The sequence below is a fragment of the Canis aureus genome, chromosome 25 (assembly GCF_053574225.1).
Source record: "Canis aureus isolate CA01 chromosome 25, VMU_Caureus_v.1.0, whole genome shotgun sequence".
In the NCBI taxonomy this organism is placed as follows: Eukaryota; Metazoa; Chordata; class Mammalia; order Carnivora; family Canidae; genus Canis; species Canis aureus.
Genome location: NC_135635.1, coordinates 19,435,900 through 19,449,067, shown reverse-complemented (window position 1 = coordinate 19,449,067; position 13,168 = coordinate 19,435,900). Strand labels below are relative to the sequence as shown.

Genomic DNA, 13,168 nt, shown 5'->3' with positions numbered 1-13,168 from the left:
TGTTTTGGTTTTGTTTTTACTTACATACAGAAATACGATTGATTTGGGTCATGTAAGAGTCTGACTCCATATTTTCATGTTTGACTTCTGACTTTTATAAGACCCAGCTTCCTTTTTCCCTTCTGCTCCATATCTAGATATAATTGATAAGAAAGACAAATGAGCTCCCTCTTTTCAGACTGGTGGGAAATTCAAATTTGGCAAATTCCCAGCCCTTCTTCAGGAACTTGTCCCTGGTCCTGCTCTCTTGCCACTATAAAGGCCTAACCCACTCTCTTTGCTCCATTCAAGCCTGCCTGGACCTGCTTATGCCCTTCTTGCTTTCACTAGGAATCCTTTGTGCTAACAATAAATGTTCTAAATTCTCTGGGTCTCTGGAATGTCATAAAGCCTCAACATCCTACCTCTTAATTGGGGAGAGTTATAAGCTGCCTCTGCGGGGCAAACCCAAAACAGAGTATATTTACCTTTTATCTAGCAACCTTCCTAAATTCACATACAATTTCTAATTGTAAATTATTTTTAACTTTATATGTGTAATTATATCATCTGTGAATAATAATAACAGGGTACTATTTTCAATCATTTATTCTTAAAAAATATTTTTTATTGCTTCTTTGAACTAGGTAGGACTTCCAATTTTGAATAGAACTGGTGGTTGTGGAAATCTTGTCTTCTTGCCATTCTCAGTGGTTGGGGGGTTGAGCAGTCAATATTTTATCATATTATGTAGGCCATTAAGATTTTATTTTGTGGGTATCTTTTATCAGATCAATGAAATTCTTGACTTCTAGCATGTTAAGTATTTTCTTTTAAAAGATAAATGTATGTTAAATATGATCAAACAAGTCTTGTGGATTTATTAAAGTAATCACATGGTTTATCTCCATTGTTCATTTACTAGGTGAATTATATTGGTTGATTTTAAGGTAAATTTCACTTAGTTTTGATGTATTATCCTTTTTATATAAAACTAGATTCTGTTGGCTAAGGTTTTGCTTAATATATTCATATTTGTATTTAAAAGAAATGTTGGCCATATTTTCCATTCTTAGTTATTTTCAGGCTTTAGTATCAGGGTTTTGCTGGGTCATAAAATGAGTTAGGAGTTGGTGAGTTGCCTGTTTTTTTCTATTCTATGGAAGAATTTATGTAAAATTGGCATTATTTCTTTTTTCACTCATAGAAAGAATACACCAGTGAAATCATCTACACCTGGAGTTTTGCATGTCATCCTTGTACAGGAGCCATGCTAATCTCTGTATCTTTCCAATTTTAGTATATGTACTGCTGAAGTGAGCATTATATCTGGAATTTTTATGAGAAAATATTTTTACAATGGACTTGATTTTTTTTTAAAGATGTAGGCATACACAGATGCTCCATTTCTTCTGGGTCATTTTTTGGTAAATTGTGTTTTTCAAGAATTTCTGCTCTGTATTTTTCAAGTTTGTTGGCATAAAGTTGATTATAATATGCTCTTATTATCCTTTTGATGTGTATGGGATCTGTATGGATGTCCTCTGTTTATTCCTCATATTAGTCATTTGCATTCTCTTCCTCTCATTAAATGTTGATTAGTGTTATTAATGTGTTCAAAGAATCAAAGCCAAAACTTTGTTAATTTTTGTTTTATTGATTTCACCACTTTATTACTTTTATTCTATTACTTCCTTTGAGTTTAATTTGCTTCCCCTTTCCAGATTCTTAAGTTAGAAGTATAAGTCAGTGATTTTAAATCTTTTTTCTTTTCTAATACCTCTATTTAAGTCAATATATATCCTTCTATTGTTTTCACTGCATCCCACTAATTTTGCTATGTTGTTTTTTTACATTTTCTAATTTGCTTTGTGATTTCCTCTCAAACACATGGGTTATTTAAAAGCATGTTGCCTAATTTTTACACATTACAGATTTTTCTAGTTCTCTTAATTCCATTCCATAATTTAACTCCATGTTGGTCATGGGACATACACTTATGATTTCAGTTCTTTGAAATTTGTTGAGATTTGCTTTATGCCCCAGAATAAACTTTAAAATATGTCTTTTTTGTATTTATTTCTTCAGTTATTGAATGTAACATTCTTTATTTGAGAATATCAAGTTGGTTAGTTGTTTTATTCAAATCTTTTATAGTCTCACTGATTTTTGTGTGTTTGTTTTATCAGCTCTTGAGATGGTGTCAAGAACTGTCAATGGTCTGAGAATTTATTCCATCTGCAATCCAAGAAGTTAATTTGCCACTATTACATGCATCGGTTTGTGATTATTTGAATTTCCTTTTATGTAAACTGCTTGTGCATATCCTTTGCTCCTTCCTTATTGTGCATTTTTGGGGGGGAGGGGGGGAGAGTTGGTATCTCTAAATTTTATCATGTAGGACCATAGCATAGATCTCTTTAGTTATGCTATTTATTTTTAGGTGTTGATAATTTATCTTGAAACCATGCTAATTCCTCATATACATTTAATACTTTTTATGGATATCCTATTGTATTTTCTACATAGATATCATCAACAAAGTAGAATAATTTTGCCTTTCCTTTTGGATTATGATGGCTTCTTAAAAATAGCATATTTGGACATATTGGTGGTTCTGTTGGTTAAGCTTCTGACTCCTGGTTTTGGAGGAGATCATGATCTCAGGGTCCTGAGATTGAGCCCTGTTTTTGGCTCCATACTCAGGGGGGAGTCTGAGATTCTATCTCCCTTTGCACCTGCCCCCCCCCACCATGCTCTCTATCTAAAATAAATAAATATATCTTTTTTAAAAGTGGAATAATGTTGAAGAGAAGCCATAATAGCAGACATTCTTATTCCTGATATAGGGTGAGTAATTCTAAAGTTTGTCACTTTAAGTGAAAGAAAAAGGAAGGCTGAAGGAAATTCCATTCTATTTTTAGTGCATGAAGTGTTTTTGTTATGAATGTTTACCTGAATGGGTATATCCCTCCATTTACTGATGAATGAATATGTTGAGATATCATATGTCTTATTGCCTTCATTCTGCTAATATAGTAAATAGTATTAGGTAGTCTGATGTTGCATTATATGGGAATTGCTGAGATAAGCTTTACTTGATTAGAGCATATTCTTTACACAGTCTCTAAATCAGGTTTTTAGTATAATATTTAGTATTTGTGCATTTATGTTCATAAATGAATTAGTCCATAACTTCCTTTTCTTGGACTCGTCATGTTTGCCTTTGGCATGAAATTTATTTTAATTTTATAAAACAAATTAATAGCTTTTCCAATGTTTCTATTTTTTGAAACAAATTTATGATAATTTAGGATTACCCATTCTTTGAAAGTTTGTTCAAAGTCACCTTTGGAGTTATTAGGTCTGATTCCCTTGGGATAAAGTGACTTTTAATTTCTTTAATGTTTTTTTTGCTTATTGGATTTTATCGTTCTTAAATCAGTTTGGAAACTCATCCTTTCATCTAAATTTTGACATAAATTTTTTTCTTAGTATCTCTTATGATTTTTGAAACCTGTTTTCTCTTAGATGTATTTCTAAATACATTTTTATTCTATATTTTTAGAAAAGAAAATATTTCCTTAATATATATCACTCAGTGCAACCACCCCTTTTCCTCACTATTCTACAATCCAGGTGAAAATTCTCTTAATAGTTTAATCTTCTAATTGACATGTTTACAAGAAAGACTGAGTATAACTTGATGATGTACATTAATCATGACTTTACAGTAATTGTCCCTTTATATGTAAATACAGGATTCCTTCAACTGAATAGTATATTCTTGTCAAACTTAAGAGAATATTGCTATGACACCATATAATCACATTTTCATAAAACAAGTTCCAGGCAATCTGTTAGTTATAATTAATTGGACTGTAAACTACACGGAAATGAGACAAGATCTGGAAAATGAAAGATGAGAGTGGTAAGGCAATGCTAAGCGCCAGATGGATATGTAAACAAAACGAGTAGTCTTAAGGAAAAAAGTGACATCTTCTCAATTAGCAGGCATAAACATGTCAAAATTAACTCTGGAATCTGTTTTGATAAAAAACCACTATAAACCAATATGACTAAGTTAGTAGACATTTAGACAATTTATTCCTTAGCCAAAAGGGATGGTGCTTCCTTTCTCTGACCATCAAATACATAAAGTTCAAACATTTTCATATCAATATAATGTCTATACTTTCTTAGACTTTTAATACCATTGTCCACATTATCTAGGAAGATAATTCCCAAGATACTGTTTTCCTCCAACATCAAGACAGGATAATCTCTTCATTTTGAAATTATGACATTGATCTTATCAAGAGTCCTAATCTGAAAAGTATTAGCAATTATTCTGGCCTTTATACAATGACTAGGAGTACATCAGACTTATTTGCTTATGATCTCTGAGAATTCCCTGAACCACTCACACATTATTTGATAGCACATGAGAGCAAGTTAGTGAAAATGAATTAGAAAGCTCTTTATGTAATACTTTGGGGTATAAACCATCAGAGCAAAAGTGGGGTTTGCATTAGATGACTTCCGAGGTCTTTTCCTGCTTTAATAGTCTATTATCTTATGATTCTAAGAGAAAGTGAACTCTGATTTACTTTCAAAAGAAAAGGGTACAGGGAATCTTACCATCATTTTTCTGCCCAGTGACTAAGCTTTTAAATTGCATAGTCATATTATTATTTTAAAGGAAAGTGTATTGGGCAGCCCCGGTGGAGCAGCAGTTTAGTGCCGCCTGCAGCTCCAGGTGTGACCCTGGAGACCCCGGATGGGGTCTCACCTCAGGCTCCCTGCGTGGAGCCTGCTTCACCCTCTGCCTGTGTCTCTCTGCCTCTCTCTCTCTCTCTCTCTCTCTCTCTCTGTGTCTCTATGAATAAATAAATTTTAAAAATCCTTAAAAAAATAAAGGAAAGTGTATTTAAGAGTTTTTTTAAAAAGATTTAATTTATTTATTTGAAAGAAAGGAGAGATAAATAAATAGATTTTATTTATTTGAGAGCAGGGGAGGAGCAGAAGGAAAGAGAGCAGCAGACTCCCCACTGAGCAGGAGGCCTGACTCAGGGTTCAGTCCCAAGACTCTGAGGTCATGATCCAAGCCCAGGGCAGAAGCTAACCTACTGAGCCACCCAGGTGCCCTGAAGAACTTTTAAAAATTTCATATGTTTTAGTTCTGCTGTCTTATCTATACTTTTCTATGATTTCAGCTTCTCTTCTTTATATTTATTTCCTTTTTTATTATTTTTTGCTCCCATGTTTATATCTTCTCCTTACTGATCCCCTGTTTGTTGTAAGTTTGCATTCATTTGGGTGACTTTCCTTGGAAAGAAGATGAAAGCATTATTTGCTTTTACTAATGTTTATAATATGTGTCCTCCTAGATAATTCTATAGCATAGTTTAGTGTGGGTAAAATGTGGGATAGAATCCTCATTAGAATTGATTGGTGTATTCTTTCTGAGTAATGGTTAAGTCCTATCTCTGCTGTTTGGTGGCTGTATTATGTAAGTTACTTGTTCTCCCCACTCCATAGGATAATAGTTATAGTTTCCTTTTAGGGTCATTGAGAAGAATAGATGGGTTAACATATATAAAGTGTAGGGACCAAGGACGGGCTACCCCAAGATATCCACTCTGGTATAAAGATTATTTTAAGTTGAAAGAAATAAAAAACCCAGCAGGTGCAGGAAGAGCTCTCTGCCTCCCCCTCAACTGCTTCAATTTACATTGGAAAGGAGAGCCTGTGCCAGGAAGAGAGCTATTAACAGACTCCCCATTACCTCTAAGGAACTTATCTGCATAATTAGGCAATCTTTGTTTTTCATAAAACGTCCTTTCACTGTCCACGTTGGCCATCCTCCCCTTTGTATCCTCTGACTCAACCCCTCTCCATGGTTCATAGAAGCTTCCTGTTGCCTCATTGTCTTTGGAATTTCATGTCTGTGTGAGTTCCCTGTACATATGCCTATTAACTTTCATTTTCTCCTGTTAATCTCGCTCATGTTAATCTGATTCTAAGTACAGCTAAGTACAGGGTAGAGGAAGGTTTTCCTCCCTGACAAAAGCATTGTAGTTGTCATTAGAGTCAGGTTTTGATTAATTATCTGTACATAGATACTCCTGACTTCTTGAGTTAGCACCGAATTAAGAATATTTTATGTGTACATATTGATACACTCAGCATGAAGCAAAATCATATATTTTTATCCCATTTCTAAAAACTTTAGAATTCATTTCTGTACATACTATCCAGTTTTCCTTCTGATATAAATGAGTAAATATTTACAATTCCTTTGTAGGCCCTCCTTCCCTTCCAAGTTTGACTTTCCTGTTGGTCCTCTGAGAAGTGACATTCTCTTGCAAGTTACTCTCTCCAGTGAGATCAGTCTATGTCTTCTAGCTATCAAGGACTCATTTCATTAGACAGAATGAGAAAAGCTCAGTGGGATTTAGGGATTGATGATATTCTCTATCTTCAATATCTGACAAAATTTGATAATTCTATTTCTTGGGATTTCACTTTCCCCCAATGTCTTGATTTTCACAACCTTCAAGTAAGAGATTGATTAAACCTTCATTGTAATTTAGGTATTTGAAAGTTTGTCTCTGCCTTTGATTTTGACTACGTCTACATTATATCCAGTAGAGATAGATTTGTCAGGACAGTCATATAAACTTCCTAATTATCTGTCATTCTTGGGATTAAGAATTTAAAACCATAATTCTGTAATAAAAAAATTGTTCACTGGGGTTTTTAGAGGTGACCATGCCATCCCACAGTCCTTGTGTTTCACATGCTATATGTAGTATATCAAAGCAGTCACCACTTGATCTGTCAACATCACCACACCTTTAATTGGCATTTTACTCCAAGTGAGCAGAGGTAATAATTTGTTTCCTTAGATTATCAGTATCCTATTCTTTAATGCTACCCAGATTGTCACTGCTCAAAACCAGCAAGTGAAATGTAAATAATCTCAAATTCTCAACCTCGAAAATCTGTTGCCCATAGCTACTTCTCTGGAATCAAATACTAGATCTGTCAAGGTTCAGCTGCAGATAACAGAAATCTCTCTACCTAGTTTAAGAAAAATGGATATAATACAGGAAATTAGATGCTTCTAAAAGAATTGGATGATCTAGAAAAACGTCATTAGGCTTGGCTTCTATGAAGGTCTCCCAGAACATTGCACTATTGACCTGCCAAGGGGTCTATTATTTCTGCCATGGTTAATTATTTGGGAAATCAGGAATTGTACCACAATGGTTGTTTTAGGACCTCACTAGAGCAACCATGATTCATGCCAGCAATCAGATGCCTTATATTTTGCTTCTTGATATGTATGAAGCCTGGTGACCAGGTACTGGGCAGAAACTGCATATACAGCCATCACTGTGCTTGCAGCCATAAGGACCACCACCTTCTGCCTTCCTGTGATGTATCTTAGGCTTATATTCATGTTAATACATTTAGGTGTATGACATTTTTTATGATTAATGCAAAGCAATAGACCAGAGTTTAACTATTCCCATAGGATGGACATAGGTTGTTATTTTCCAGGAACTTAAACAATGCAGAAAGGAGTATCTTTGATTCAGCCTCCTAAGGCACACACTGAGAGTTTTTACCCAGCATAGAAACCAACAAGTACAATTTCTCAATCATAAGGCATGCTTATCTTGAGTTTTAATAAACACTACTGAATTGTTAAATTGCTTTCCTGAGTAGCTAAGCCAATTTATTCTTTCACCCATAATGTCTAGCAATACCTACACAAATTTTGTAATTCTATTTCTTGGGGTTTTACTTTCTTGCAAATATTTGATACAGACCCATGCCAGCATTGGATATTATCAAACTTGTTTAAATTTCCTACTTTCATGGGTAAAATATTCTACTGTATCATTTGAATTTGTATATCCTTGATTACATGTGAGATTGAGCATATTTTTTTGCTTATTTTGCATTTTAATTTCATCTATGATTTTCCCAGTTACATCTTTTGCTCGATTTTTATTGAGTTGATTTCTTTTATCCTCCTTGATTTGATTTTCCCTCAATCTGGACACTATGCTTTCTAATTTGTATAACTTGTCTACCCTGAGGTCATAAACATATTCTTCTGTATTTCCTTAATCTATTTTTGTAGTTTTGGTTTTTTAATTTTGACTTCTAATTTTTAAGTAATTTATTAAATGATTCATTTTGTCTTCAAATGCTAGTTTTACTATAAATTAAACTTTAATGTATACATGAGTTTTTTCCTTGCTTTTTATTTTATTCCAATGATTGTAAAATTATAAAGCTGTATTCATTTTTATACCTTTAAAATATGTTTTTGTATCTGAGAAAGTATTTCTCTTCTCAGACTTTTCAGAATTATCTAACCTATTTTATTCTTTCATGTGAATTTTTGATTTAGCTTAAACATTTCCATAATATTTATTTTGGGATTTTTATCCGGATAACATGGATTTATATATTAATATTCTATTGATATTATATTCCTTAAAATACTGATTGATTATAAAAATATAGTTCTTTTAGTAAGCTTTTAATTTTGTCTCAATAAATCTCTTCTACTTTTTATGTTAATTCATGTATTTGTCAAGACAAGTTACACTAGATGCTGCACTCAACAATCCCCAAATCTTCCTTACATCAGAGTACAATGTGGACCAAGTTGATTGGTGTTATGCTCAACTCAAACATTTTGGGAACCTAGATTGACGGGTCTACCATTGTCAATGAGGACTTCCAGATTGCTCTGTGTCTTACCATCTAATATGCAAATAGAGAAGAGAGTGTGAAGGATAATTTCGGAGATTTTTTAGCCAGACTGAAGTCGTGTGCATAACTGTTGTTGCATTCACAATTCAGTCATCTACTCCACGTTGCTGGAAGAGAGGCAAGGAAAGACTCTTCATGTAAGCCCAAGAGGTAAATAAAATGACTTTGGGGAACTCTTAAAATTGCCTCCCCCACCTACATAGAAAGTTCAAGAGAATCAACTAAAATACTACTAAAACTAGTAACAGAGTTTAACAAGGTAAATGGAATCAAGATTGGTTTACCAAAATAAACCTTCTTCTTATATGGTAAAGAATTTTAACAGCTAATATGACAATAAATGGTAAGAATTATAACAGCTAATATGACAAAGGATTTTCTTCCTGTTTAATTTAAATTGTCTCCAAACTGAATGTTTTGGCTCTTCCTTTTTAATGTTTCTAGTCTTTCATTTTTGTTTTAAATTTAAATATTGGAACATTCCATGATATTGAATTGAATGGTACTGTCTTGTTTGTTATAATAAAATTTCAAATGGTTAAAAACAAAATAAAATGCTGGAATGCCGCTGGCTGAGTTTCTGAAATGTTTGTCTTGATGGAACTCCTCAAAATGAAAGACACGATTTTGTGATCATTCTCTTGATAATAAGCCTCTACTTGTGTGGCTCTGAGCCCTCTCTTTTCCAAAGAGACAATTTTTTTTATTATTGTTGAAGTGGATTCAACAAGCAATTCTGCCTAAAGGTTTCTGGAAATTAAGTTTTTTTGTTTTTGTTTTTTTGGTATGGTTTTAGAAAATAACAGTTGAATGAAAGCTTAGTGATCATTTAAATAATGACTGCCTAATTTAGTATTTCTATTAGAGTTGTTTCTCCATTTTAGGTACCTGCATAATCTATAAGCTACCAAACTGCATTGTAAAAGTTATTATTGTTGTTATTATTACTATTGTTAGTGAAAATGGCAAAATTTGTAGTCAGGAACCTAGACTTCAAGCTCTTCTTTTACCATATTTTACATATTGAGCCAGTTGCTTTGACCTTTTCCTTGTCCTTTTTAAAAAGTTTTATTTATGTATTCATGAGAGACACACAGAGAGAGGCAGAGACACAGGCAGAGGGAGAAGCAGAGAAGCAGGCTCCCTGTGGGGAGCCTGACGCAGAACTCAATCCCAGGACCCCAGGATCACGACCCGAGCTAAAGGCAAACATTCAACCATGAGCCATCCACATGCCCCACATTTTCCTTGTCTTGACTCAATTTTTAAGAGGTACGAAAACATCTTTCCTGCTCAGTGATGAAGACTGAACAATGTGTATATGCTCAGTGTCTATGGTAAATCCATCTTTTTCAAAGCTTTTTACTACCATTTTGAATACTGATAGCCTTTCAAACCATATGTCACCATTGATCTCCATACATAGATCCAAATCAGATTTCTAAATTCCTGTTTGAATGAAGGACAGATGCCTCAAATATACTTTGTCTACCATACAGCACATTGTCTTATCCTTCATATTTGATACTATCACTGGGTTCTCAATCTTATTGTTCCCTTGGCACCTGACAAAGAAATGATCTTATAAATTTTAAACATTTCCTTTATCTCTCAATTAAATAATGCTACTCTATGCTTATGCAACCCTGTTTTTAAACCTTTTCTCATGTATATCGTCAGGGTTTTATTCTGAAGCTGCCTGGTCAAGGCTCTCTAAATCTTGTTGATGTGTTGATGTGAAATCAACAAGAGAACTATAATAAAGGCTTAAAATATTCTGTCAGAAGACAGAAGTAGTTCCATTTAAGGGCTCCTAAGAATTCACTGAGAGGCTCCTGGGTGACTCAGTGGTTGAATGTCTGCCTTTGGCTCAGGTTGTGATCCTGGGGTCCTGGGATCGAGTCCTGCATCAGGCTCCCTGCAGGGAGCCTGCTTCTCCCACTGCCTATGTCTGCCTCTCTCTCTGTGTCTCTCATGAGTAAACAAATAAAATCTAAAAAAAAAAAAAAAAAAAAAGAATTCACTGAGCTGGAAGAAGTTACTACTGTAATATTCTATAGTCTTTCCTCAAACCATATGATCAATAAACAATATGGTAATTGAGGTACATTTTAGATTGTGACCTATGAATTCTGAGAAAATATGAGCATTTTTAGCATTCTAGTCATTGAACATTTCCTAACATTTCTGGAAAGACATTAGAACATATTCTTGCTTGAGAACCTTAAAGATTATATGTTATAGGGATTTGGACTCCTAAATTCTACTAAGTTATATCCTTGCATCTCTTTTGCCACAATAAAAGAAAAAGGAGGGGGGGAGTATGACATACATTCAGAGAGAACTAGAGTATACAGACAAGGTAGAGAAAGAAAGAACAGCTGTGTGCCTGCATTTGGATATCCAGTTTCTTTTTTTTTTTTTTTTTTTTTTTACTTATGATAGTCACACAGAGAGAGAGAGGCAGAGACACAGGCAGAGAGAGAAACAGGCTCCATGCACCGGGAGCCCGACGTGGGACTCGATCCCGGGTTTCCAGGATCGCGCCCTGGGCCAAAGGCAGGCGCCAAACCGCTGCGCCACCCAGGGATCCCCGGATATCCAGTTTCTTATTTTGATTCTTAAGGAGCAGATCTGTTTCCTGCCCTTGAACTCTATATGTACCCAAATATCTTTCCAATATATTTTACCATAGCAACACCTGTGCTATAGTGATCAACTAACTCAATTTTCCAGCAACTGTCCCAATTTTGGCCCAAATGCCATGAATTTTGGGAAATCCTTAAATTCCAGACAAATTGGGATTGCCAGTCAACCTAATCTGTGAGTAACTGCCTCTTAAAATAATGTGATGTGGGGATCCCTGGGTGGCGCAGCGGTTTAGCACCTGCCTTTGGCCCAGGGCGCGATCCTGGAGACCTGGGATCGAATCCCACGTCAGGCTCCCGGTGCATGGAGCCTGCTTCTCCCTCTGCCTATGTCTCTGCTTCTCTCTCTCTCTGTGTGACTATCATAAATAAATAAAAAAAAATTAAAAAAAAATAATGTGATGTGGGTTTTGGAAACTACCAACCAGGAAAGCCTTAATTAAAACAAAATTTAATCCACATTCAACTGATGAACATCTATTACATTCAAAACCTCTGTTAATGCATCTTACTTTCTACTTAGTTCTAGTATTTACTACTTAGAACATGATGTAGCTGTGGGCAGGAACATTCCGATAAACAGAGATGAGTTAACTGTAAGTAAATAAAACATTTCAGATTGGGATGATCCATGTTGAGATGAATTACCAGAGTATGTTGCAATTTTCAGTGTCAGAATCCTAAATTATAACATTGTGTCACAGAGTTGTTTTAAGAGGGCAAAAGTTATCAAGAAATTCACTGTACTGAATTAATATTCTTCTTCCTTTTTACATATCTATAAAAAGAAAATATTTTGCTCTTAATATAAATATATTATGCTATACATATAGCCCACATATTTATGTATTCATATCTATATATATTTAGCATATATATATATATGCTAAATTAGGGAAGTGTGCTTTGTAAATAGCTTTTCCTCCCTCAAAAATCATGTGACCATCAATATTTGCAGCTAATATGATTTAATAACTGTATACCCTGCAAGAGGTCAATAAATGCAAGAGAAATCAAAGTCATAAAAAAGCCGAAGAGATGATTACTTAAGAAATGACAGCTGCATCAACCTGAGAAGCAGCAGACAGACCACCCAGAGAGGCTGCCTCTCAGTGGTGGCTCCCTGCTGGCTCCCCATACCCACACCCAGTTTGAGAAAAGAAATGATGACAGCCTAGTTAATTGGCACAACCCTCACCAATAAAAAGATTGTCAGCAGCTTTGCAGATGGGCTCAGGAAAGCCTCTTAGCCTATAAAACACTTATCTCACCCAAATAGCCCTATATTCCTGTATCTTTATTAGGGTTATCAGTTGAAGAGCAGTGGGAACCTGAAAAAATATGGTCTACTGGGGAGATCTTGTCTCCATATCGTTCTTTCCTGCAGCTCTTTCATTTGATCTTCTTTGCAAATTGTGATGGAGGCAATGAAGTCACAATCATTCTATTTTGTTGATCAGAAATCAAGAGATTTTTATTGTCTTGCTTGACTGGTTAATACCATACTTCTATCACTTAAGCTAATATTTATTGAGTAACTATATGTCAGACATTGGGTTAGACACTTGAAATGGATTATTTCACTTACTTTCACAAAATTGCTTTGGGGTAGATAACATTATTGTTCCTAATTTACAGAATAGAGACCTTGGGGCTCAGACGGTCATAGCAATCTATGCAAGAAAGCACCAGAATTTAAGCCTGGGGCCTAGAATGTAATCCTAGAATGTAATCTCCACCTA

At 34.6% G+C, this 13,168-nt stretch overlaps 1 long non-coding RNA gene and 1 other non-coding gene across 9 annotated transcripts in view; one reads left to right on the top strand and one right to left on the bottom strand.

Moving 5' to 3' along the window:
- Positions 1–372: 372 nt before the first annotated feature.
- Positions 373–13,168, top strand: part of LOC144297041 (uncharacterized) — a 99,257-nt gene continuing 86,461 nt past the window's right edge. For 7 of the 8 annotated variants that reach the window (XR_013364079.1, XR_013364078.1, XR_013364081.1 and 4 more), the window contains exons 1-3: positions 373–457; positions 2,169–2,258; positions 8,601–8,928. This is a non-coding gene — a long non-coding RNA (uncharacterized LOC144297041). Of the gene's footprint in view, positions 458–2,168; positions 2,259–8,600; positions 9,299–13,168 lie in introns of those variants that run through there. The other variant, XR_013364077.1, reaches the window with a different exon arrangement.
- Positions 1,199–1,303, bottom strand: LOC144297779 (U6 spliceosomal RNA). Its single transcript, XR_013364644.1, has one exon. It is a non-coding gene; the product is annotated as a U6 spliceosomal RNA (small nuclear RNA).